This window comes from Muntiacus reevesi, chromosome 15 (assembly GCF_963930625.1).
Source record: "Muntiacus reevesi chromosome 15, mMunRee1.1, whole genome shotgun sequence".
Classification (NCBI taxonomy): domain Eukaryota; kingdom Metazoa; phylum Chordata; class Mammalia; order Artiodactyla; family Cervidae; genus Muntiacus; species Muntiacus reevesi.
This window is the reverse complement of record NC_089263.1, coordinates 1,296,516-1,319,961: the sequence shown is the minus strand read 5'-3', so window position 1 is coordinate 1,319,961 and position 23,446 is coordinate 1,296,516. Positions and strand designations below refer to the sequence as shown.

The 23,446-nt window shown below is 56.5% G+C and overlaps 9 non-coding genes across 9 annotated transcripts; all 9 read right to left on the bottom strand.

Annotated features, from left to right (window-relative positions):
* Positions 1 to 1,119: 1,119 nt before the first annotated feature.
* LOC136147616 (small nucleolar RNA SNORD116) lies at positions 1,120 to 1,212 on the bottom strand. The gene has a single exon (XR_010659280.1). It is a non-coding gene; the product is annotated as a small nucleolar RNA SNORD116 (small nucleolar RNA).
* Positions 1,213 to 3,836: 2,624 nt separating this feature from the next.
* Positions 3,837 to 3,929, bottom strand: LOC136147615 (small nucleolar RNA SNORD116). The gene has a single exon (XR_010659279.1). It is a non-coding gene; the product is annotated as a small nucleolar RNA SNORD116 (small nucleolar RNA).
* A 2,624-nt stretch (positions 3,930 to 6,553) lies between these two features.
* LOC136147614 (small nucleolar RNA SNORD116) lies at positions 6,554 to 6,646 on the bottom strand. Its single transcript, XR_010659278.1, has one exon. It is a non-coding gene; the product is annotated as a small nucleolar RNA SNORD116 (small nucleolar RNA).
* Positions 6,647 to 9,270: 2,624 nt separating this feature from the next.
* Positions 9,271 to 9,363, bottom strand: LOC136147613 (small nucleolar RNA SNORD116). The gene has a single exon (XR_010659277.1). It is a non-coding gene; the product is annotated as a small nucleolar RNA SNORD116 (small nucleolar RNA).
* A 2,625-nt stretch (positions 9,364 to 11,988) lies between these two features.
* On the bottom strand, positions 11,989 to 12,081 carry LOC136147612 (small nucleolar RNA SNORD116). Its single transcript, XR_010659276.1, has one exon. It is a non-coding gene; the product is annotated as a small nucleolar RNA SNORD116 (small nucleolar RNA).
* Positions 12,082 to 14,706: 2,625 nt separating this feature from the next.
* Positions 14,707 to 14,799, bottom strand: LOC136147611 (small nucleolar RNA SNORD116). The gene has a single exon (XR_010659275.1). It is a non-coding gene; the product is annotated as a small nucleolar RNA SNORD116 (small nucleolar RNA).
* Positions 14,800 to 17,424: 2,625 nt separating this feature from the next.
* Positions 17,425 to 17,517, bottom strand: LOC136147610 (small nucleolar RNA SNORD116). The gene has a single exon (XR_010659274.1). It is a non-coding gene; the product is annotated as a small nucleolar RNA SNORD116 (small nucleolar RNA).
* Positions 17,518 to 20,142: 2,625 nt separating this feature from the next.
* LOC136147609 (small nucleolar RNA SNORD116) lies at positions 20,143 to 20,235 on the bottom strand. Its single transcript, XR_010659273.1, has one exon. It is a non-coding gene; the product is annotated as a small nucleolar RNA SNORD116 (small nucleolar RNA).
* A 2,624-nt stretch (positions 20,236 to 22,859) lies between these two features.
* Positions 22,860 to 22,952, bottom strand: LOC136147608 (small nucleolar RNA SNORD116). The gene has a single exon (XR_010659272.1). It is a non-coding gene; the product is annotated as a small nucleolar RNA SNORD116 (small nucleolar RNA).
* Positions 22,953 to 23,446: the final 494 nt, after the last annotated feature.

The window sequence follows — 23,446 nt, the reverse complement described above, 5'->3', positions numbered from 1 at the left end:
GCTGCTGGCTCCTACAGTGAGGCACCGTGGGGATGCCAACCAATGACCCATCTCTTCCAGAACCGCGGGCCTCCAAGGTTGATGCTTCATTGCCAGGGGGGCGAACACATTTCTGCGCTCAGGGCCGGCAGAGTGGCCCCAACCTTAGGGAACCTGGGTAATTCCAGGCCCAGGGGACAAATGGCGACCAAGGGGCATGTGAGCACAACACAGAACAACCCACAGGGCTGGTTGCTTGGCCTCTGTTACTGCAACTCTTCAAGGCACCAAAGAAACCCTTGGGGAGTCCTTCTACTGGCAGCAGGCCACCAAGGACACAAAGGTCACCTATCACCGAGCCTCCCAAGCACCAGCAATGCCCTCTCCTCTGTACCCAGCTGACGGCAGCGCCAAAAGGACCACACTATATCACTGAAAACAGAACGACAGTGCCTGCAGCCTCAGCAGTCATAACATCCCAGCAAATCACACTGCGCTTTTCCTCACCTGCACAACCATTCTTCTCTGGGCCTCTGGTCAACCTGCAGGAGCAATGCAGGCCTGTCACCACGACACAGTACATGGCGCCCTCCAAGACTCAAGCAGGTGACAGGACTTGCAATTCAGGAACTGCCAAGGGCAGAAAGGAGGACTATTAACTTTCACAACTGCCACCGTTCCCCTAGGTCTCTGCAGCCGCTGCAGCCCACAGGGTACTCAGCAATCTCGCCGACCCAAAGGGCCGCAATGGCGACGGCCTCAGATCTCACCTGGGGCTCCAATCGGAGACCACGGAAGCTTCCTTGCATCAGAATCCACATCACGAGAGCCCCAGTGAGCACACTTGCAGCAGGAACCAGGACAAAATGCACCGTTCTCAACGAAGAGCTCACTGTCCCATGCCAGGATCTACTGCGACACCTACCACCCCCTGACAAGCCGGATGCCTCTTCTGCTCCTCAGTGCCCTTCACCATACCCCACATCCAAGAAGGCCGCTCGAACATCTGTACACGGCCCACCCTCAGATGGGAGCCTCGCAACTGCTGGTGACCTGGCTACCCCATGCATGTGTCTTACACCGTCAGAGAAGCCCTCTTGCTAACCTACCCACCCCTAAGCCCACGGAAGGCAACGTGCTGGACCTCAGTTTCGATGAGGAGACGGTAGTGAGTTCTCACTCATGTTGTTCAGATTTTCCAAGGAATGCATGAGAGGGTGTCGTCATCGATCCGAGCACGTGCTGGCTTGCTCCCCACCTCCACAGGGCAGGCAGCGCCACTCCCAGGAGGAGCCAGTGACCTGGGAGTCCTCCAGCAGCCGGGGCAACTCAGAGCCCCCAGGCTTCTCAGCAAGAGGAACGGTCCCTCCGTACATACAGCCACTCAGGCAGTGCCAGGAAACCTGAAATTCACGACACGTCTTGGGGCAGGAGAAGCCGTACCGTGCTCGGTGATCCAAAAACAACTGGGCCGCCGCACTTCTTGCCGGACTCCCTTGCACCTCGAGCCACTGCCTCATGGGCGGGCCTTCGTCTCCTGGGTGATGGACAGCCATATCTGGCAACTGCGCCTGACAAGGGGACAGAAAGCACAGAAACACTTGAGGTGTCTACTTGGTCTCTCACTGAGTAACACTGATGCAGGTGTTTCATTGGGGGAAGGCCTGTATCTGCAACCCAACTACACTGATCACTTACAGACAACTGGTTACCTACCTTTGAAAAGAGCGCAGCAAATTAGGCTCAAGGTCATCAGGGGGTCTTTCTGACTCAGCATGCATGGGTGGCAGGGGATTCCAGGTGGCCTTGAGGGCCTGTGTCCCGGTGTACCAACAAGAATGCACTCTCGGCAATTTGGCTCTGTGTCCAGAAATAGGTCCGGGTAGCCAAGTCTCACAGCCCGCATGGAAAGGCCCTGCCGTCTGAACACGCATGCCGTCTTCATGGAGCCCTGACCTCCTGTCCTCCCACGAAATGGGGGATGACACCTGGCATCTTCCTTCAGCCCCATGCAAAATTTCACTGAGGGGCTGTTGACATAGGCTCTAGGCTCCCAGTCTCCATGACCCATGATCTCTGGCCAAAGCACAGAGACCTGACCGCCCAAGGCCACCTTGCGGAGCGTCTGTGTGAATGCCACGGACCCTGAGACTGTAGCTACTACTACAGCTCAGGGGTCCTTGTCACAAGGGTCACCTCCACCCGAAACAGAAAAATTTCCCAGACGACTACACAGTACGGTGAACTTGGCACTAGGGCAGATACGGCCCAGCGCACCCTCGGATAGGAAGAGAAATCAAGGCATGCGTCTCTTCCTGCCAGTCAGTCCAATCACTGGGCGGCCTCTGCCCGAAAGTGAGGATGGGACCCGGACTTCCTCAGGTACCAGGATCCAGGGCTCACTCCCACAGAAAGAGGACCCCTTTCCTGGCTAGATTATCCTCAGATCTACACGCTGCAGGGACCAGGTTACTGACCACACCCTAGAGAAAGCTGCCATAATGCAGGGCGTGGTTCACATTGAACTGCTCCTGCCTCAAGGGTCTCTCACCCAAATCTGAGGCGTCCAAGGCCTCGGCACACACAGGGCCAATCAGCAAGCAGGAAGACCCACAGGATGAAGGTTGGCAAAATGACCAAGTGCATACACATCACTAAGGATGCTTTCATGTATTCTTCAGAAGACCTGTCAGGGGAAGACCTTGGATGCCACAGGTCTCTGCCGTAGCGCCATGGGAGCTGCTGGCTCCTACAGTGAGGCACCGTGGGGATGCCAACCAATGACCCATCTCTTCCAGAACCACGGGCCTCCAAGGTTGATGCTTCATTGCCAGGGGGGCGAACACATTTCTGCGCTCAGGGCCGGCAGAGTGGCCCCAACCTTAGGGAACCTGGGTAATTCCAGGCCCAGGGGACAAATGGCGACCAAGGGGCATGTGAGCACAACACAGAACAACCCACAGGGCTGGTTGCTTGGCCTCTGTTACTGCAACTCTTCAAGGCACCAAAGAAACCCTTGGGGAGTCCTTCTACTGGCAGCAGGCCACCAAGGACACAAAGGTCACCTATCACCGAGCCTCCCAAGCACCAGCAATGCCCTCTCCTCTGTACCCAGCTGACGGCAGCGCCAAAAGGACCACACTATATCACTGAAAACAGAACGACAGTGCCTGCAGCCTCAGCAGTCATAACATCCCAGCAAATCACACTGCGCTTTTCCTCACCTGCACAACCATTCTTCTCTGGGCCTCTGGTCAACCTGCAGGAGCAATGCAGGCCTGTCACCACGACACAGTACATGGCGCCCTCCAAGACTCAAGCAGGTGACAGGACTTGCAATTCAGGAACTGCCAAGGGCAGAAAGGAGGACTATTAACTTTCACAACTGCCACCGTTCCCCTAGGTCTCTGCAGCCGCTGCAGCCCACAGGGTACTCAGCAATCTCGCCGACCCAAAGGGCCGCAATGGCGACGGCCTCAGATCTCACCTGGGGCTCCAATCGGAGACCACGGAAGCTTCCTTGCATCAGAATCCACATCACGAGAGCCCCAGTGAGCACACTTGCAGCAGGAACCAGGACAAAATGCACCGTTCTCAACGAAGAGCTCACTGTCCCATGCCAGGATCTACTGCGACACCTACCACCCCCTGACAAGCCGGATGCCTCTTCTGCTCCTCAGTGCCCTTCACCATACCCCACATCCAAGAAGGCCGCTCGAACATCTGTACACGGCCCACCCTCAGATGGGAGCCTCGCAACTGCTGGTGACCTGGCTACCCCATGCATGTGTCTTACACCGTCAGAGAAGCCCTCTTGCTAACCTACCCACCCCTAAGCCCACGGAAGGCAACGTGCTGGACCTCAGTTTCGATGAGGAGACGGTAGTGAGTTCTCACTCATGTTGTTCAGATTTTCCAAGGAATGCATGAGAGGGTGTCGTCATCGATCCGAGCACGTGCTGGCTTGCTCCCCACCTCCACAGGGCAGGCAGCGCCACTCCCAGGAGGAGCCAGTGACCTGGGAGTCCTCCAGCAGCCGGGGCAACTCAGAGCCCCCAGGCTTCTCAGCAAGAGGAACGGTCCCTCCGTACATACAGCCACTCAGGCAGTGCCAGGAAACCTGAAATTCACGACACGTCTTGGGGCAGGAGAAGCCGTACCGTGCTCGGTGATCCAAAAACAACTGGGCCGCCGCACTTCTTGCCGGACTCCCTTGCACCTCGAGCCACTGCCTCATGGGCGGGCCTTCGTCTCCTGGGTGATGGACAGCCATATCTGGCAACTGCGCCTGACAAGGGGACAGAAAGCACAGAAACACTTGAGGTGTCTACTTGGTCTCTCACTGAGTAACACTGATGCAGGTGTTTCATTGGGGGAAGGCCTGTATCTGCAACCCAACTACACTGATCACTTACAGACAACTGGTTACCTACCTTTGAAAAGAGCGCAGCAAATTAGGCTCAAGGTCATCAGGGGGTCTTTCTGACTCAGCATGCATGGGTGGCAGGGGATTCCAGGTGGCCTTGAGGGCCTGTGTCCCGGTGTACCAACAAGAATGCACTCTCGGCAATTTGGCTCTGTGTCCAGAAATAGGTCCGGGTAGCCAAGTCTCACAGCCCGCATGGAAAGGCCCTGCCGTCTGAACACGCATGCCGTCTTCATGGAGCCCTGACCTCCTGTCCTCCCACGAAATGGGGGATGACACCTGGCATCTTCCTTCAGCCCCATGCAAAATTTCACTGAGGGGCTGTTGACATAGGCTCTAGGCTCCCAGTCTCCATGACCCATGATCTCTGGCCAAAGCACAGAGACCTGACCGCCCAAGGCCACCTTGCGGAGCGTCTGTGTGAATGCCACGGACCCTGAGACTGTAGCTACTACTACAGCTCAGGGGTCCTTGTCACAAGGGTCACCTCCACCCGAAACAGAAAAATTTCCCAGACGACTACACAGTACGGTGAACTTGGCACTAGGGCAGATACGGCCCAGCGCACCCTCGGATAGGAAGAGAAATCAAGGCATGCGTCTCTTCCTGCCAGTCAGTCCAATCACTGGGCGGCCTCTGCCCGAAAGTGAGGATGGGACCCGGACTTCCTCAGGTACCAGGATCCAGGGCTCACTCCCACAGAAAGAGGACCCCTTTCCTGGCTAGATTATCCTCAGATCTACACGCTGCAGGGACCAGGTTACTGACCACACCCTAGAGAAAGCTGCCATAATGCAGGGCGTGGTTCACATTGAACTGCTCCTGCCTCAAGGGTCTCTCACCCAAATCTGAGGCGTCCAAGGCCTCGGCACACACAGGGCCAATCAGCAAGCAGGAAGACCCACAGGATGAAGGTTGGCAAAATGACCAAGTGCATACACATCACTAAGGATGCTTTCATGTATTCTTCAGAAGACCTGTCAGGGGAAGACCTTGGATGCCACAGGTCTCTGCCGTAGCGCCATGGGAGCTGCTGGCTCCTACAGTGAGGCACCGTGGGGATGCCAACCAATGACCCATCTCTTCCAGAACCACGGGCCTCCAAGGTTGATGCTTCATTGCCAGGGGGGCGAACACATTTCTGCGCTCAGGGCCGGCAGAGTGGCCCCAACCTTAGGGAACCTGGGTAATTCCAGGCCCAGGGGACAAATGGCGACCAAGGGGCATGTGAGCACAACACAGAACAACCCACAGGGCTGGTTGCTTGGCCTCTGTTACTGCAACTCTTCAAGGCACCAAAGAAACCCTTGGGGAGTCCTTCTACTGGCAGCAGGCCACCAAGGACACAAAGGTCACCTATCACCGAGCCTCCCAAGCACCAGCAATGCCCTCTCCTCTGTACCCAGCTGACGGCTGCGCCAAAAGGACCACACTATATCAGTGAAAACAGAACGACAGTGCCTGCAGCCTCAGCAGTCATAACATCCCAGCAAATCACACTGCGCTTTTCCTCACCTGCACAACCATTCTTCTCTGGGCCTCTGGTCAACCTGCAGGAGCAATGCAGGCCTGTCACCACGACACAGTACATGGCGCCCTCCAAGACTCAAGCAGGTGACAGGACTTGCAATTCAGGAACTGCCAAGGGCAGAAAGGAGGACTATTAACTTTCACAACTGCCACCGTTCCCCTAGGTCTCTGCAGCCGCTGCAGCCCACAGGGTACTCAGCAATCTCGCCGACCCAAAGGGCCGCAATGGCGACGGCCTCAGATCTCACCTGGGGCTCCAATCGGAGACCACGGAAGCTTCCTTGCATCAGAATCCACATCACGAGAGCCCCAGTGAGCACACTTGCAGCAGGAACCAGGACAAAATGCACCGTTCTCAACGAAGAGCTCACTGTCCCATGCCAGGATCTACTGCGACACCTACCACCCCCTGACAAGCCGGATGCCTCTTCTGCTCCTCAGTGCCCTTCACCATACCCCACATCCAAGAAGGCCGCTCGAACATCTGTACACGGCCCACCCTCAGATGGGAGCCTCGCAACTGCTGGTGACCTGGCTACCCCATGCATGTGTCTTACACCGTCAGAGAAGCCCTCTTGCTAACCTACCCACCCCTAAGCCCACGGAAGGCAACGTGCTGGACCTCAGTTTCGATGAGGAGACGGTAGTGAGTTCTCACTCATGTTGTTCAGATTTTCCAAGGAATGCATGAGAGGGTGTCGTCATCGATCCGAGCACGTGCTGGCTTGCTCCCCACCTCCACAGGGCAGGCAGCGCCACTCCCAGGAGGAGCCAGTGACCTGGGAGTCCTCCAGCAGCCGGGGCAACTCAGAGCCCCCAGGCTTCTCAGCAAGAGGAACGGTCCCTCCGTACATACAGCCACTCAGGCAGTGCCAGGAAACCTGAAATTCACGACACGTCTTGGGGCAGGAGAAGCCGTACCGTGCTCGGTGATCCAAAAACAACTGGGCCGCCGCACTTCTTGCCGGACTCCCTTGCACCTCGAGCCACTGCCTCATGGGCGGGCCTTCGTCTCCTGGGTGATGGACAGCCATATCTGGCAACTGCGCCTGACAAGGGGACAGAAAGCACAGAAACACTTGAGGTGTCTACTTGGTCTCTCACTGAGTAACACTGATGCAGGTGTTTCATTGGGGGAAGGCCTGTATCTGCAACCCAACTACACTGATCACTTACAGACAACTGGTTACCTACCTTTGAAAAGAGCGCAGCAAATTAGGCTCAAGGTCATCAGGGGGTCTTTCTGACTCAGCATGCATGGGTGGCAGGGGATTCCAGGTGGCCTTGAGGGCCTGTGTCCCGGTGTACCAACAAGAATGCACTCTCGGCAATTTGGCTCTGTGTCCAGAAATAGGTCCGGGTAGCCAAGTCTCACAGCCCGCATGGAAAGGCCCTGCCGTCTGAACACGCATGCCGTCTTCATGGAGCCCTGACCTCCTGTCCTCCCACGAAATGGGGGATGACACCTGGCATCTTCCTTCAGCCCCATGCAAAATTTCACTGAGGGGCTGTTGACATAGGCTCTAGGCTCCCAGTCTCCATGACCCATGATCTCTGGCCAAAGCACAGAGACCTGACCGCCCAAGGCCACCTTGCGGAGCGTCTGTGTGAATGCCACGGACCCTGAGACTGTAGCTACTACTACAGCTCAGGGGTCCTTGTCACAAGGGTCACCTCCACCCGAAACAGAAAAATTTCCCAGACGACTACACAGTACGGTGAACTTGGCACTAGGGCAGATACGGCCCAGCGCACCCTCGGATAGGAAGAGAAATCAAGGCATGCGTCTCTTCCTGCCAGTCAGTCCAATCACTGGGCGGCCTCTGCCCGAAAGTGAGGATGGGACCCGGACTTCCTCAGGTACCAGGATCCAGGGCTCACTCCCACAGAAAGAGGACCCCTTTCCTGGCTAGATTATCCTCAGATCTACACGCTGCAGGGACCAGGTTACTGACCACACCCTAGAGAAAGCTGCCATAATGCAGGGCGTGGTTCACATTGAACTGCTCCTGCCTCAAGGGTCTCTCACCCAAATCTGAGGCGTCCAAGGCCTCGGCACACACAGGGCCAATCAGCAAGCAGGAAGACCCACAGGATGAAGGTTGGCAAAATGACCAAGTGCATACACATCACTAAGGATGCTTTCATGTATTCTTCAGAAGACCTGTCAGGGGAAGACCTTGGATGCCACAGGTCTCTGCCGTAGCGCCATGGGAGCTGCTGGCTCCTACAGTGAGGCACCGTGGGGATGCCAACCAATGACCCATCTCTTCCAGAACCACGGGCCTCCAAGGTTGATGCTTCATTGCCAGGGGGGCGAACACATTTCTGCGCTCAGGGCCGGCAGAGTGGCCCCAACCTTAGGGAACCTGGGTAATTCCAGGCCCAGGGGACAAATGGCGACCAAGGGGCATGTGAGCACAACACAGAACAACCCACAGGGCTGGTTGCTTGGCCTCTGTTACTGCAACTCTTCAAGGCACCAAAGAAACCCTTGGGGAGTCCTTCTACTGGCAGCAGGCCACCAAGGACACAAAGGTCACCTATCACCGAGCCTCCCAAGCACCAGCAATGCCCTCTCCTCTGTACCCAGCTGACGGCAGCGCCAAAAGGACCACACTATATCACTGAAAACAGAACGACAGTGCCTGCAGCCTCAGCAGTCATAACATCCCAGCAAATCACACTGCGCTTTTCCTCACCTGCACAACCATTCTTCTCTGGGCCTCTGGTCAACCTGCAGGAGCAATGCAGGCCTGTCACCACGACACAGTACATGGCGCCCTCCAAGACTCAAGCAGGTGACAGGACTTGCAATTCAGGAACTGCCAAGGGCAGAAAGGAGGACTATTAACTTTCACAACTGCCACCGTTCCCCTAGGTCTCTGCAGCCGCTGCAGCCCACAGGGTACTCAGCAATCTCGCCGACCCAAAGGGCCGCAATGGCGACGGCCTCAGATCTCACCTGGGGCTCCAATCGGAGACCACGGAAGCTTCCTTGCATCAGAATCCACATCACGAGAGCCCCAGTGAGCACACTTGCAGCAGGAACCAGGACAAAATGCACCGTTCTCAACGAAGAGCTCACTGTCCCATGCCAGGATCTACTGCGACACCTACCACCCCCTGACAAGCCGGATGCCTCTTCTGCTCCTCAGTGCCCTTCACCATACCCCACATCCAAGAAGGCCGCTCGAACATCTGTACACGGCCCACCCTCAGATGGGAGCCTCGCAACTGCTGGTGACCTGGCTACCCCATGCATGTGTCTTACACCGTCAGAGAAGCCCTCTTGCTAACCTACCCACCCCTAAGCCCACGGAAGGCAACGTGCTGGACCTCAGTTTCGATGAGGAGACGGTAGTGAGTTCTCACTCATGTTGTTCAGATTTTCCAAGGAATGCATGAGAGGGTGTCGTCATCGATCCGAGCACGTGCTGGCTTGCTCCCCACCTCCACAGGGCAGGCAGCGCCACTCCCAGGAGGAGCCAGTGACCTGGGAGTCCTCCAGCAGCCGGGGCAACTCAGAGCCCCCAGGCTTCTCAGCAAGAGGAACGGTCCCTCCGTACATACAGCCACTCAGGCAGTGCCAGGAAACCTGAAATTCACGACACGTCTTGGGGCAGGAGAAGCCGTACCGTGCTCGGTGATCCAAAAACAACTGGGCCGCCGCACTTCTTGCCGGACTCCCTTGCACCTCGAGCCACTGCCTCATGGGCGGGCCTTCGTCTCCTGGGTGATGGACAGCCATATCTGGCAACTGCGCCTGACAAGGGGACAGAAAGCACAGAAACACTTGAGGTGTCTACTTGGTCTCTCACTGAGTAACACTGATGCAGGTGTTTCATTGGGGGAAGGCCTGTATCTGCAACCCAACTACACTGATCACTTACAGACAACTGGTTACCTACCTTTGAAAAGAGCGCAGCAAATTAGGCTCAAGGTCATCAGGGGGTCTTTCTGACTCAGCATGCATGGGTGGCAGGGGATTCCAGGTGGCCTTGAGGGCCTGTGTCCCGGTGTACCAACAAGAATGCACTCTCGGCAATTTGGCTCTGTGTCCAGAAATAGGTCCGGGTAGCCAAGTCTCACAGCCCGCATGGAAAGGCCCTGCCGTCTGAACACGCATGCCGTCTTCATGGAGCCCTGACCTCCTGTCCTCCCACGAAATGGGGGAATGACACCTGGCATCTTCCTTCAGCCCCATGCAAAATTTCACTGAGGGGCTGTTGACATAGGCTCTAGGCTCCCAGTCTCCATGACCCATGATCTCTGGCCAAAGCACAGAGACCTGACCGCCCAAGGCCACCTTGCGGAGCGTCTGTGTGAATGCCACGGACCCTGAGACTGTAGCTACTACTACAGCTCAGGGGTCCTTGTCACAAGGGTCACCTCCACCCGAAACAGAAAAATTTCCCAGACGACTACACAGTACGGTGAACTTGGCACTAGGGCAGATACGGCCCAGCGCACCCTCGGATAGGAAGAGAAATCAAGGCATGCGTCTCTTCCTGCCAGTCAGTCCAATCACTGGGCGGCCTCTGCCCGAAAGTGAGGATGGGACCCGGACTTCCTCAGGTACCAGGATCCAGGGCTCACTCCCACAGAAAGAGGACCCCTTTCCTGGCTAGATTATCCTCAGATCTACACGCTGCAGGGACCAGGTTACTGACCACACCCTAGAGAAAGCTGCCATAATGCAGGGCGTGGTTCACATTGAACTGCTCCTGCCTCAAGGGTCTCTCACCCAAATCTGAGGCGTCCAAGGCCTCGGCACACACAGGGCCAATCAGCAAGCAGGAAGACCCACAGGATGAAGGTTGGCAAAATGACCAAGTGCATACACATCACTAAGGATGCTTTCATGTATTCTTCAGAAGACCTGTCAGGGGAAGACCTTGGATGCCACAGGTCTCTGCCGTAGCGCCATGGGAGCTGCTGGCTCCTACAGTGAGGCACCGTGGGGATGCCAACCAATGACCCATCTCTTCCAGAACCGCGGGCCTCCAAGGTTGATGCTTCATTGCCAGGGGGGCGAACACATTTCTGCGCTCAGGGCCGGCAGAGTGGCCCCAACCTTAGGGAACCTGGGTAATTCCAGGCCCAGGGGACAAATGGCGACCAAGGGGCATGTGAGCACAACACAGAACAACCCACAGGGCTGGTTGCTTGGCCTCTGTTACTGCAACTCTTCAAGGCACCAAAGAAACCCTTGGGGAGTCCTTCTACTGGCAGCAGGCCACCAAGGACACAAAGGTCACCTATCACCGAGCCTCCCAAGCACCAGCAATGCCCTCTCCTCTGTACCCAGCTGACGGCAGCGCCAAAAGGACCACACTATATCACTGAAAACAGAACGACAGTGCCTGCAGCCTCAGCAGTCATAACATCCCAGCAAATCACACTGCGCTTTTCCTCACCTGCACAACCATTCTTCTCTGGGCCTCTGGTCAACCTGCAGGAGCAATGCAGGCCTGTCACCACGACACAGTACATGGCGCCCTCCAAGACTCAAGCAGGTGACAGGACTTGCAATTCAGGAACTGCCAAGGGCAGAAAGGAGGACTATTAACTTTCACAACTGCCACCGTTCCCCTAGGTCTCTGCAGCCGCTGCAGCCCACAGGGTACTCAGCAATCTCGCCGACCCAAAGGGCCGCAATGGCGACGGCCTCAGATCTCACCTGGGGCTCCAATCGGAGACCACGGAAGCTTCCTTGCATCAGAATCCACATCACGAGAGCCCCAGTGAGCACACTTGCAGCAGGAACCAGGACAAAATGCACCGTTCTCAACGAAGAGCTCACTGTCCCATGCCAGGATCTACTGCGACACCTACCACCCCCTGACAAGCCGGATGCCTCTTCTGCTCCTCAGTGCCCTTCACCATACCCCACATCCAAGAAGGCCGCTCGAACATCTGTACACGGCCCACCCTCAGATGGGAGCCTCGCAACTGCTGGTGACCTGGCTACCCCATGCATGTGTCTTACACCGTCAGAGAAGCCCTCTTGCTAACCTACCCACCCCTAAGCCCACGGAAGGCAACGTGCTGGACCTCAGTTTCGATGAGGAGACGGTAGTGAGTTCTCACTCATGTTGTTCAGATTTTCCAAGGAATGCATGAGAGGGTGTCGTCATCGATCCGAGCACGTGCTGGCTTGCTCCCCACCTCCACAGGGCAGGCAGCGCCACTCCCAGGAGGAGCCAGTGACCTGGGAGTCCTCCAGCAGCCGGGGCAACTCAGAGCCCCCAGGCTTCTCAGCAAGAGGAACGGTCCCTCCGTACATACAGCCACTCAGGCAGTGCCAGGAAACCTGAAATTCACGACACGTCTTGGGGCAGGAGAAGCCGTACCGTGCTCGGTGATCCAAAAACAACTGGGCCGCCGCACTTCTTGCCGGACTCCCTTGCACCTCGAGCCACTGCCTCATGGGCGGGCCTTCGTCTCCTGGGTGATGGACAGCCATATCTGGCAACTGCGCCTGACAAGGGGACAGAAAGCACAGAAACACTTGAGGTGTCTACTTGGTCTCTCACTGAGTAACACTGATGCAGGTGTTTCATTGGGGGAAGGCCTGTATCTGCAACCCAACTACACTGATCACTTACAGACAACTGGTTACCTACCTTTGAAAAGAGCGCAGCAAATTAGGCTCAAGGTCATCAGGGGGTCTTTCTGACTCAGCATGCATGGGTGGCAGGGGATTCCAGGTGGCCTTGAGGGCCTGTGTCCCGGTGTACCAACAAGAATGCACTCTCGGCAATTTGGCTCTGTGTCCAGAAATAGGTCCGGGTAGCCAAGTCTCACAGCCCGCATGGAAAGGCCCTGCCGTCTGAACACGCATGCCGTCTTCATGGAGCCCTGACCTCCTGTCCTCCCACGAAATGGGGGAATGACACCTGGCATCTTCCTTCAGCCCCATGCAAAATTTCACTGAGGGGCTGTTGACATAGGCTCTAGGCTCCCAGTCTCCATGACCCATGATCTCTGGCCAAAGCACAGAGACCTGACCGCCCAAGGCCACCTTGCGGAGCGTCTGTGTGAATGCCACGGACCCTGAGACTGTAGCTACTACTACAGCTCAGGGGTCCTTGTCACAAGGGTCACCTCCACCCGAAACAGAAAAATTTCCCAGACGACTACACAGTACGGTGAACTTGGCACTAGGGCAGATACGGCCCAGCGCACCCTCGGATAGGAAGAGAAATCAAGGCATGCGTCTCTTCCTGCCAGTCAGTCCAATCACTGGGCGGCCTCTGCCCGAAAGTGAGGATGGGACCCGGACTTCCTCAGGTACCAGGATCCAGGGCTCACTCCCACAGAAAGAGGACCCCTTTCCTGGCTAGATTATCCTCAGATCTACACGCTGCAGGGACCAGGTTACTGACCACACCCTAGAGAAAGCTGCCATAATGCAGGGCGTGGTTCACATTGAACTGCTCCTGCCTCAAGGGTCTCTCACCCAAATCTGAGGCGTCCAAGGCCTCGGCACACACAGGGCCAATCAGCAAGCAGGAAGACCCACAGGATGAAGGTTGGCAAAATGACCAAGTGCATACACATCACTAAGGATGCTTTCATGTATTCTTCAGAAGACCTGTCAGGGGAAGACCTTGGATGCCACAGGTCTCTGCCGTAGCGCCATGGGAGCTGCTGGCTCCTACAGTGAGGCACCGTGGGGATGCCAACCAATGACCCATCTCTTCCAGAACCGCGGGCCTCCAAGGTTGATGCTTCATTGCCAGGGGGGCGAACACATTTCTGCGCTCAGGGCCGGCAGAGTGGCCCCAACCTTAGGGAACCTGGGTAATTCCAGGCCCAGGGGACAAATGGCGACCAAGGGGCATGTGAGCACAACACAGAACAACCCACAGGGCTGGTTGCTTGGCCTCTGTTACTGCAACTCTTCAAGGCACCAAAGAAACCCTTGGGGAGTCCTTCTACTGGCAGCAGGCCACCAAGGACACAAAGGTCACCTATCACCGAGCCTCCCAAGCACCAGCAATGCCCTCTCCTCTGTACCCAGCTGACGGCAGCGCCAAAAGGACCACACTATATCAGTGAAAACAGAACGACAGTGCCTGCAGCCTCAGCAGTCATAACATCCCAGCAAATCACACTGCGCTTTTCCTCACCTGCACAACCATTCTTCTCTGGGCCTCTGGTCAACCTGCAGGAGCAATGCAGGCCTGTCACCACGACACAGTACATGGCGCCCTCCAAGACTCAAGCAGGTGACAGGACTTGCAATTCAGGAACTGCCAAGGGCAGAAAGGAGGACTATTAACTTTCACAACTGCCACCGTTCCCCTAGGTCTCTGCAGCCGCTGCAGCCCACAGGGTACTCAGCAATCTCGCCGACCCAAAGGGCCGCAATGGCGACGGCCTCAGATCTCACCTGGGGCTCCAATCGGAGACCACGGAAGCTTCCTTGCATCAGAATCCACATCACGAGAGCCCCAGTGAGCACACTTGCAGCAGGAACCAGGACAAAATGCACCGTTCTCAACGAAGAGCTCACTGTCCCATGCCAGGATCTACTGCGACACCTACCACCCCCTGACAAGCCGGATGCCTCTTCTGCTCCTCAGTGCCCTTCACCATACCCCACATCCAAGAAGGCCGCTCGAACATCTGTACACGGCCCACCCTCAGATGGGAGCCTCGCAACTGCTGGTGACCTGGCTACCCCATGCATGTGTCTTACACCGTCAGAGAAGCCCTCTTGCTAACCTACCCACCCCTAAGCCCACGGAAGGCAACGTGCTGGACCTCAGTTTCGATGAGGAGACGGTAGTGAGTTCTCACTCATGTTGTTCAGATTTTCCAAGGAATGCATGAGAGGGTGTCGTCATCGATCCGAGCACGTGCTGGCTTGCTCCCCACCTCCACAGGGCAGGCAGCGCCACTCCCAGGAGGAGCCAGTGACCTGGGAGTCCTCCAGCAGCCGGGGCAACTCAGAGCCCCCAGGCTTCTCAGGAAGAGGAACGGTCCCTCCGTACATACAGCCACTCAGGCAGTGCCAGGAAACCTGAAATTCACGACACGTCTTGGGGCAGGAGAAGCCGTACCGTGCTCGGTGATCCAAAAACAACTGGGCCGCCGCACTTCTTGCCGGACTCCCTTGCACCTCGAGCCACTGCCTCATGGGCGGGCCTTCGTCTCCTGGGTGATGGACAGCCATATCTGGCAACTGCGCCTGACAAGGGGACAGAAAGCACAGAAACACTTGAGGTGTCTACTTGGTCTCTCACTGAGTAACACTGATGCAGGTGTTTCATTGGGGGAAGGCCTGTATCTGCAACCCAACTACACTGATCACTTACAGACAACTGGTTACCTACCTTTGAAAAGAGCGCAGCAAATTAGGCTCAAGGTCATCAGGGGGTCTTTCTGACTCAGCATGCATGGGTGGCAGGGGATTCCAGGTGGCCTTGAGGGCCTGTGTCCCGGTGTACCAACAAGAATGCACTCTCGGCAATTTGGCTCTGTGTCCAGAAATAGGTCCGGGTAGCCAAGTCTCACAGCCCGCATGGAAAGGCCCTGCCGTCTGAACACGCATGCCGTCTTCATGGAGCCCTGACCTCCTGTCCTCCCACGAAATGGGGGAATGACACCTGGCATCTTCCTTCAGCCCCATGCAAAATTTCACTGAGGGGCTGTTGACATAGGCTCTAGGCTCCCAGTCTCCATGACCCATGATCTCTGGCCAAAGCACAGAGACCTGACCGCCCAAGGCCACCTTGCGGAGCGTCTGTGTGAATGCCACGGACCCTGAGACTGTAGCTACTACTACAGCTCAGGGGTCCTTGTCACAAGGGTCACCTCCACCCGAAACAGAAAAATTTCCCAGACGACTACACAGTACGGTGAACTTGGCACTAGGGCAGATACGGCCCAGCGCACCCTCGGATAGGAAGAGAAATCAAGGCATGCGTCTCTTCCTGCCAGTCAGTCCAATCACTGGGCGGCCTCTGCCCGAAAGTGAGGATGGGACCCGGACTTCCTCAGGTACCAGGATCCAGGGCTCACTCCCACAGAAAGAGGACCCCTTTCCTGGCTAGATTATCCTCAGATCTACACGCTGCAGGGACCAGGTTACTGACCACACCCTAGAGAAAGCTGCCATAATGCAGGGCGTGGTTCACATTGAACTGCTCCTGCCTCAAGGGTCTCTCACCCAAATCTGAGGCGTCCAAGGCCTCGGCACACACAGGGCCAATCAGCAAGCAGGAAGACCCACAGGATGAAGGTTGGCAAAATGACCAAGTGCATACACATCACTAAGGATGCTTTCATGTATTCTTCAGAAGACCTGTCAGGGGAAGACCTTGGATGCCACAGGTCTCTGCCGTAGCGCCATGGGAGCTGCTGGCTCCTACAGTGAGGCACCGTGGGGATGCCAACCAATGACCCATCTCTTCCAGAACCGCGGGCCTCCAAGGTTGATGCTTCATTGCCAGGGGGGCGAACACATTTCTGCGCTCAGGGCCGGCAGAGTGGCCCCAACCTTAGGGAACCTGGGTAATTCCAGGCCCAGGGGACAAATGGCGACCAAGGGGCATGTGAGCACAACACAGAACAACCCACAGGGCTGGTTGCTTGGCCTCTGTTACTGCAACTCTTCAAGGCACCAAAGAAACCCTTGGGGAGTCCTTCTACTGGCAGCAGGCCACCAAGGACACAAAGGTCACCTATCACCGAGCCTCCCAAGCACCAGCAATGCCCTCTCCTCTGTACCCAGCTGACGGCAGCGCCAAAAGGACCACACTATATCACTGAAAACAGAACGACAGTGCCTGCAGCCTCAGCAGTCATAACATCCCAGCAAATCACACTGCGCTTTTCCTCACCTGCACAACCATTCTTCTCTGGGCCTCTGGTCAACCTGCAGGAGCAATGCAGGCCTGTCACCACGACACAGTACATGGCGCCCTCCAAGACTCAAGCAGGTGACAGGACTTGCAATTCAGGAACTGCCAAGGGCAGAAAGGAGGACTATTAACTTTCACAACTGCCACCGTTCCCCTAGGTCTCTGCAGCCGCTGCAGCCCACAGGGTACTCAGCAATCTCGCCGACCCAAAGGGCCGCAATGGCGACGGCCTCAGATCTCACCTGGGGCTCCAATCGGAGACCACGGAAGCTTCCTTGCATCAGAATCCACATCACGAGAGCCCCAGTGAGCACACTTGCAGCAGGAACCAGGACAAAATGCACCGTTCTCAACGAAGAGCTCACTGTCCCATGCCAGGATCTACTGCGACACCTACCACCCCCTGACAAGCCGGATGCCTCTTCTGCTCCTCAGTGCCCTTCACCATACCCCACATCCAAGAAGGCCGCTCGAACATCTGTACACGGCCCACCCTCAGATGGGAGCCTCGCAACTGCTGGTGACCTGGCTACCCCATGCATGTGTCTTACACCGTCAGAGAAGCCCTCTTGCTAACCTACCCACCCCTAAGCCCACGGAAGGCAACGTGCTGGACCTCAGTTTCGATGAGGAGACGGTAGTGAGTTCTCACTCATGTTGTTCAGATTTTCCAAGGAATGCATGAGAGGGTGTCGTCATCGATCCGAGCACGTGCTGGCTTGCTCCCCACCTCCACAGGGCAGGCAGCGCCACTCCCAGGAGGAGCCAGTGACCTGGGAGTCCTCCAGCAGCCGGGGCAACTCAGAGCCCCCAGGCTTCTCAGCAAGAGGAACGGTCCCTCCGTACATACAGCCACTCAGGCAGTGCCAGGAAACCTGAAATTCACGACACGTCTTGGGGCAGGAGAAGCCGTACCGTGCTCGGTGATCCAAAAACAACTGGGCCGCCGCACTTCTTGCCGGACTCCCTTGCACCTCGAGCCACTGCCTCATGGGCGGGCCTTCGTCTCCTGGGTGATGGACAGCCATATCTGGCAACTGCGCCTGACAAGGGGACAGAAAGCACAGAAACACTTGAGGTGTCTACTTGGTCTCTCACTGAGTAACACTGATGCAGGTGTTTCATTGGGGGAAGGCCTGTATCTGCAACCCAACTACACTGATCACTTACAGACAACTGGTTACCTACCTTTGAAAAGAGCGCAGCAAATTAGGCTCAAGGTCATCAGGGGGTCTTTCTGACTCAGCATGCATGGGTGGCAGGGGATTCCAGGTGGCCTTGAGGGCCTGTGTCCCGGTGTACCAACAAGAATGCACTCTCGGCAATTTGGCTCTGTGTCCAGAAATAGGTCCGGGTAGCCAAGTCTCACAGCCCGCATGGAAAGGCCCTGCCGTCTGAACACGCATGCCGTCTTCATGGAGCCCTGACCTCCTGTCCTCCCACGAAATGGGGGAATGACACCTGGCATCTTCCTTCAGCCCCATGCAAAATTTCACTGAGGGGCTGTTGACATAGGCTCTAGGCTCCCAGTCTCCATGACCCATGATCTCTGGCCAAAGCACAGAGACCTGACCGCCCAAGGCCACCTTGCGGAGCGTCTGTGTGAATGCCACGGACCCTGAGACTGTAGCTACTACTACAGCTCAGGGGTCCTTGTCACAAGGGTCACCTCCACCCGAAACAGAAAAATTTCCCAGACGACTACACAGTACGGTGAACTTGGCACTAGGGCAGATACGGCCCAGCGCACCCTCGGATAGGAAGAGAAATCAAGGCATGCGTCTCTTCCTGCCAGTCAGTCCAATCACTGGGCGGCCTCTGCCCGAAAGTGAGGATGGGACCCGGACTTCCTCAGGTACCAGGATCCAGGGCTCACTCCCACAGAAAGAGGACCCCTTTCCTGGCTAGATTATCCTCAGATCTACACGCTGCAGGGACCAGGTTACTGACCACACCCTAGAGAAAGCTGCCATAATGCAGGGCGTGGTTCACATTGAACTGCTCCTGCCTCAAGGGTCTCTCACCCAAATCTGAGGCGTCCAAGGCCTCGGCACACACAGGGCCAATCAGCAAGCAGGAAGACCCACAGGATGAAGGTTGGCAAAATGACCAAGTGCATACACATCACTAAGGATGCTTTCATGTATTCTTCAGAAGACCTGTCAGGGGAAGACCTTGGATGCCACAGGTCTCTGCCGTAGCGCCATGGGAGCTGCTGGCTCCTACAGTGAGGCACCGTGGGGATGCCAACCAATGACCCATCTCTTCCAGAACCGCGGGCCTCCAAGGTTGATGCTTCATTGCCAGGGGGGCGAACACATTTCTGCGCTCAGGGCCGGCAGAGTGGCCCCAACCTTAGGGAACCTGGGTAATTCCAGGCCCAGGGGACAAATGGCGACCAAGGGGCATGTGAGCACAACACAGAACAACCCACAGGGCTGGTTGCTTGGCCTCTGTTACTGCAACTCTTCAAGGCACCAAAGAAACCCTTGGGGAGTCCTTCTACTGGCAGCAGGCCACCAAGGACACAAAGGTCACCTATCACCGAGCCTCCCAAGCACCAGCAATGCCCTCTCCTCTGTACCCAGCTGACGGCAGCGCCAAAAGGACCACACTATATCAGTGAAAACAGAACGACAGTGCCTGCAGCCTCAGCAGTCATAACATCCCAGCAAATCACACTGCGCTTTTCCTCACCTGCACAACCATTCTTCTCTGGGCCTCTGGTCAACCTGCAGGAGCAATGCAGGCCTGTCACCACGACACAGTACATGGCGCCCTCCAAGACTCAAGCAGGTGACAGGACTTGCAATTCAGGAACTGCCAAGGGCAGAAAGGAGGACTATTAACTTTCACAACTGCCACCGTTCCCCTAGGTCTCTGCAGCCGCTGCAGCCCACAGGGTACTCAGCAATCTCGCCGACCCAAAGGGCCGCAATGGCGACGGCCTCAGATCTCACCTGGGGCTCCAATCGGAGACCACGGAAGCTTCCTTGCATCAGAATCCACATCACGAGAGCCCCAGTGAGCACACTTGCAGCAGGAACCAGGACAAAATGCACCGTTCTCAACGAAGAGCTCACTGTCCCATGCCAGGATCTACTGCGACACCTACCACCCCCTGACAAGCCGGATGCCTCTTCTGCTCCTCAGTGCCCTTCACCATACCCCACATCCAAGAAGGCCGCTCGAACATCTGTACACGGCCCACCCTCAGATGGGAGCCTCGCAACTGCTGGTGACCTGGCTACCCCATGCATGTGTCTTACACCGTCAGAGAAGCCCTCTTGCTAACCTACCCACCCCTAAGCCCACGGAAGGCAACGTGCTGGACCTCAGTTTCGATGAGGAGACGGTAGTGAGTTCTCACTCATGTTGTTCAGATTTTCCAAGGAATGCATGAGAGGGTGTCGTCATCGATCCGAGCACGTGCTGGCTTGCTCCCCACCTCCACAGGGCAGGCAGCGCCACTCCCAGGAGGAGCCAGTGACCTGGGAGTCCTCCAGCAGCCGGGGCAACTCAGAGCCCCCAGGCTTCTCAGCAAGAGGAACGGTCCCTCCGTACATACAGCCACTCAGGCAGTGCCAGGAAACCTGAAATTCACGACACGTCTTGGGGCAGGAGAAGCCGTACCGTGCTCGGTGATCCAAAAACAACTGGGCCGCCGCACTTCTTGCCGGACTCCCTTGCACCTCGAGCCACTGCCTCATGGGCGGGCCTTCGTCTCCTGGGTGATGGACAGCCATATCTGGCAACTGCGCCTGACAAGGGGACAGAAAGCACAGAAACACTTGAGGTGTCTACTTGGTCTCTCACTGAGTAACACTGATGCAGGTGTTTCATTGGGGGAAGGCCTGTATCTGCAACCCAACTACACTGATCACTTACAGACAACTGGTTACCTACCTTTGAAAAGAGCGCAGCAAATTAGGCTCAAGGTCATCAGGGGGTCTTTCTGACTCAGCATGCATGGGTGGCAGGGGATTCCAGGTGGCCTTGAGGGCCTGTGTCCCGGTGTACCAACAAGAATGCACTCTCGGCAATTTGGCTCTGTGTCCAGAAATAGGTCCGGGTAGCCAAGTCTCACAGCCCGCATGGAAAGGCCCTGCCGTCTGAACACGCATGCCGTCTTCATGGAGCCCTGACCTCCTGTCCTCCCACGAAATGGGGGATGACACCTGGCATCTTCCTTCAGCCCCATGCAAAATTTCACTGAGGGGCTGTTGACATAGGCTCTAGGCTCCCAGTCTCCATGACCCATGATCTCTGGCCAAAGCACAGAGACCTGACCGCCCAAGGCCACCTTGCGGAGCGTCTGTGTGAATGCCACGGACCCTGAGACTGTAGCTACTACTACAGCTCAGGGGTCCTTGTCACAAGGGTCACCTCCACCCGAAACAGAAAAATTTCCCAGACGACTACACAGTACGGTGAACTTGGCACTAGGGCAGATACGGCCCAGCGCACCCTCGGATAGGAAGAGAAATCAAGGCATGCGTCTCTTCCTGCCAGTCAGTCCAATCACTGGGCGGCCTCTGCCCGAAAGTGAGGATGGGACCCGGACTTCCTCAGGTACCAGGATCCAGGGCTCACTCCCACAGAAAGAGGACCCCTTTCCTGGCTAGATTATCCTCAGATCTACACGCTGCAGGGACCAGGTTACTGACCACACCCTAGAGAAAGCTGCCATAATGCAGGGCGTGGTTCACATTGAACTGCTCCTGCCTCAAGGGTCTCTCACCCAAATCTGAGGCGTCCAAGGCCTCGGCACACACAGGGCCAATCAGCAAGCAGGAAGACCCACAGGATGAAGGTTGGCAAAATGACCAAGTGCATACACATCACTAAGGATGCTTTCATGTATTCTTCAGAAGACCTGTCAGGGGAAGACCTTGGATGCCACAGGTCTCTGCCGTAGCGCCATGGGAGCTGCTGGCTCCTACAGTGAGGCACCGTGGGGATGCCAACCAATGACCCATCTCTTCCAGAACCACGGGCCTCCAAGGTTGATGCTTCATTGCCAGGGGGGCGAACACATTTCTGCGCTCAGGGCCGGCAGAGTGGCCCCAACCTTAGGGAACCTGGGTAATTCCAGGCCCAGGGGACAAATGGCGACCAAGGGGCATGTGAGCACAACACAGAACAACCCACAGGGCTGGTTGCTTGGCCTCTGTTACTGCAACTCTTCAAGGCACCAAAGAAACCCTTGGGGAGTCCTTCTACTGGCAGCAGGCCACCAAGGACACAAAGGTCACCTATCACCGAGCCTCCCAAGCACCAGCAATGCCCTCTCCTCTGTACCCAGCTGACGGCAGCGCCAAAAGGACCACACTATATCACTGAAAACAGAACGACAGTGCCTGCAGCCTCAGCAGTCATAACATCCCAGCAAATCACACTGCGCTTTTCCTCACCTGCACAACCATTCTTCTCTGGGCCTCTGGTCAACCTGCAGGAGCAATGCAGGCCTGTCACCACGACACAGTACATGGCGCCCTCCAAGACTCAAGCAGGTGACAGGACTTGCAATTCAGGAACTGCCAAGGGCAGAAAGGAGGACTATTAACTTTCACAACTGCCACCGTTCCCCTAGGTCTCTGTAGCCGCTGCAGCCCACAGGGTACTCAGCAATCTCGCCGACCCAAAGGGCCGCAATGGCGACGGCCTCAGATCTCACCTGGGGCTCCAATCGGAGACCACGGAAGCTTCCTTGCATCAGAATCCACATCACGAGAGCCCCAGTGAGCACACTTGCAGCAGGAACCAGGACAAAATGCACCGTTCTCAACGAAGAGCTCACTGTCCCATGCCAGGATCTACTGCGACACCTACCACCCCCTGACAAGCCGGATGCCTCTTCTGCTCCTCAGTGCCCTTCACCATACCCCACATCCAAGAAGGCCGCTCGAACATCTGTACACGGCCCACCCTCAGATGGGAGCCTCGCAACTGCTGGTGACCTGGCTACCCCATGCATGTGTCTTACACCGTCAGAGAAGCCCTCTTGCTAACCTACCCACCCCTAAGCCCACGGAAGGCAACGTGCTGGACCTCAGTTTCGATGAGGAGACGGTAGTGAGTTCTCACTCATGTTGTTCAGATTTTCCAAGGAATGCATGAGAGGGTGTCGTCATCGATCCGAGCACGTGCTGGCTTGCTCCCCACCTCCACAGGGCAGGCAGCGCCACTCCCAGGAGGAGCCAGTGACCTGGGAGTCCTCCAGCAGCCGGGGCAACTCAGAGCCCCCAGGCTTCTCAGCAAGAGGAACGGTCCCTCCGTACATACAGCCACTCAGGCAGTGCCAGGAAACCTGAAATTCACGACACGTCTTGGGGCAGGAGAAGCCGTACCGTGCTCGGTGATCCAAAAACAACTGGGCCGCCGCACTTCTTGCCGGACTCCCTTGCACCTCGAGCCACTGCCTCATGGGCGGGCCTTCGTCTCCTGGGTGATGGACAGCCATATCTGGCAACTGCGCCTGACAAGGGGACAGAAAGCACAGAAACACTTGAGGTGTCTACTTGGTCTCTCACTGAGTAACACTGATGCAGGTGTTTCATTGGGGGAAGGCCTGTATCTGCAACCCAACTACACTGATCACTTACAGACAACTGGTTACCTACCTTTGAAAAGA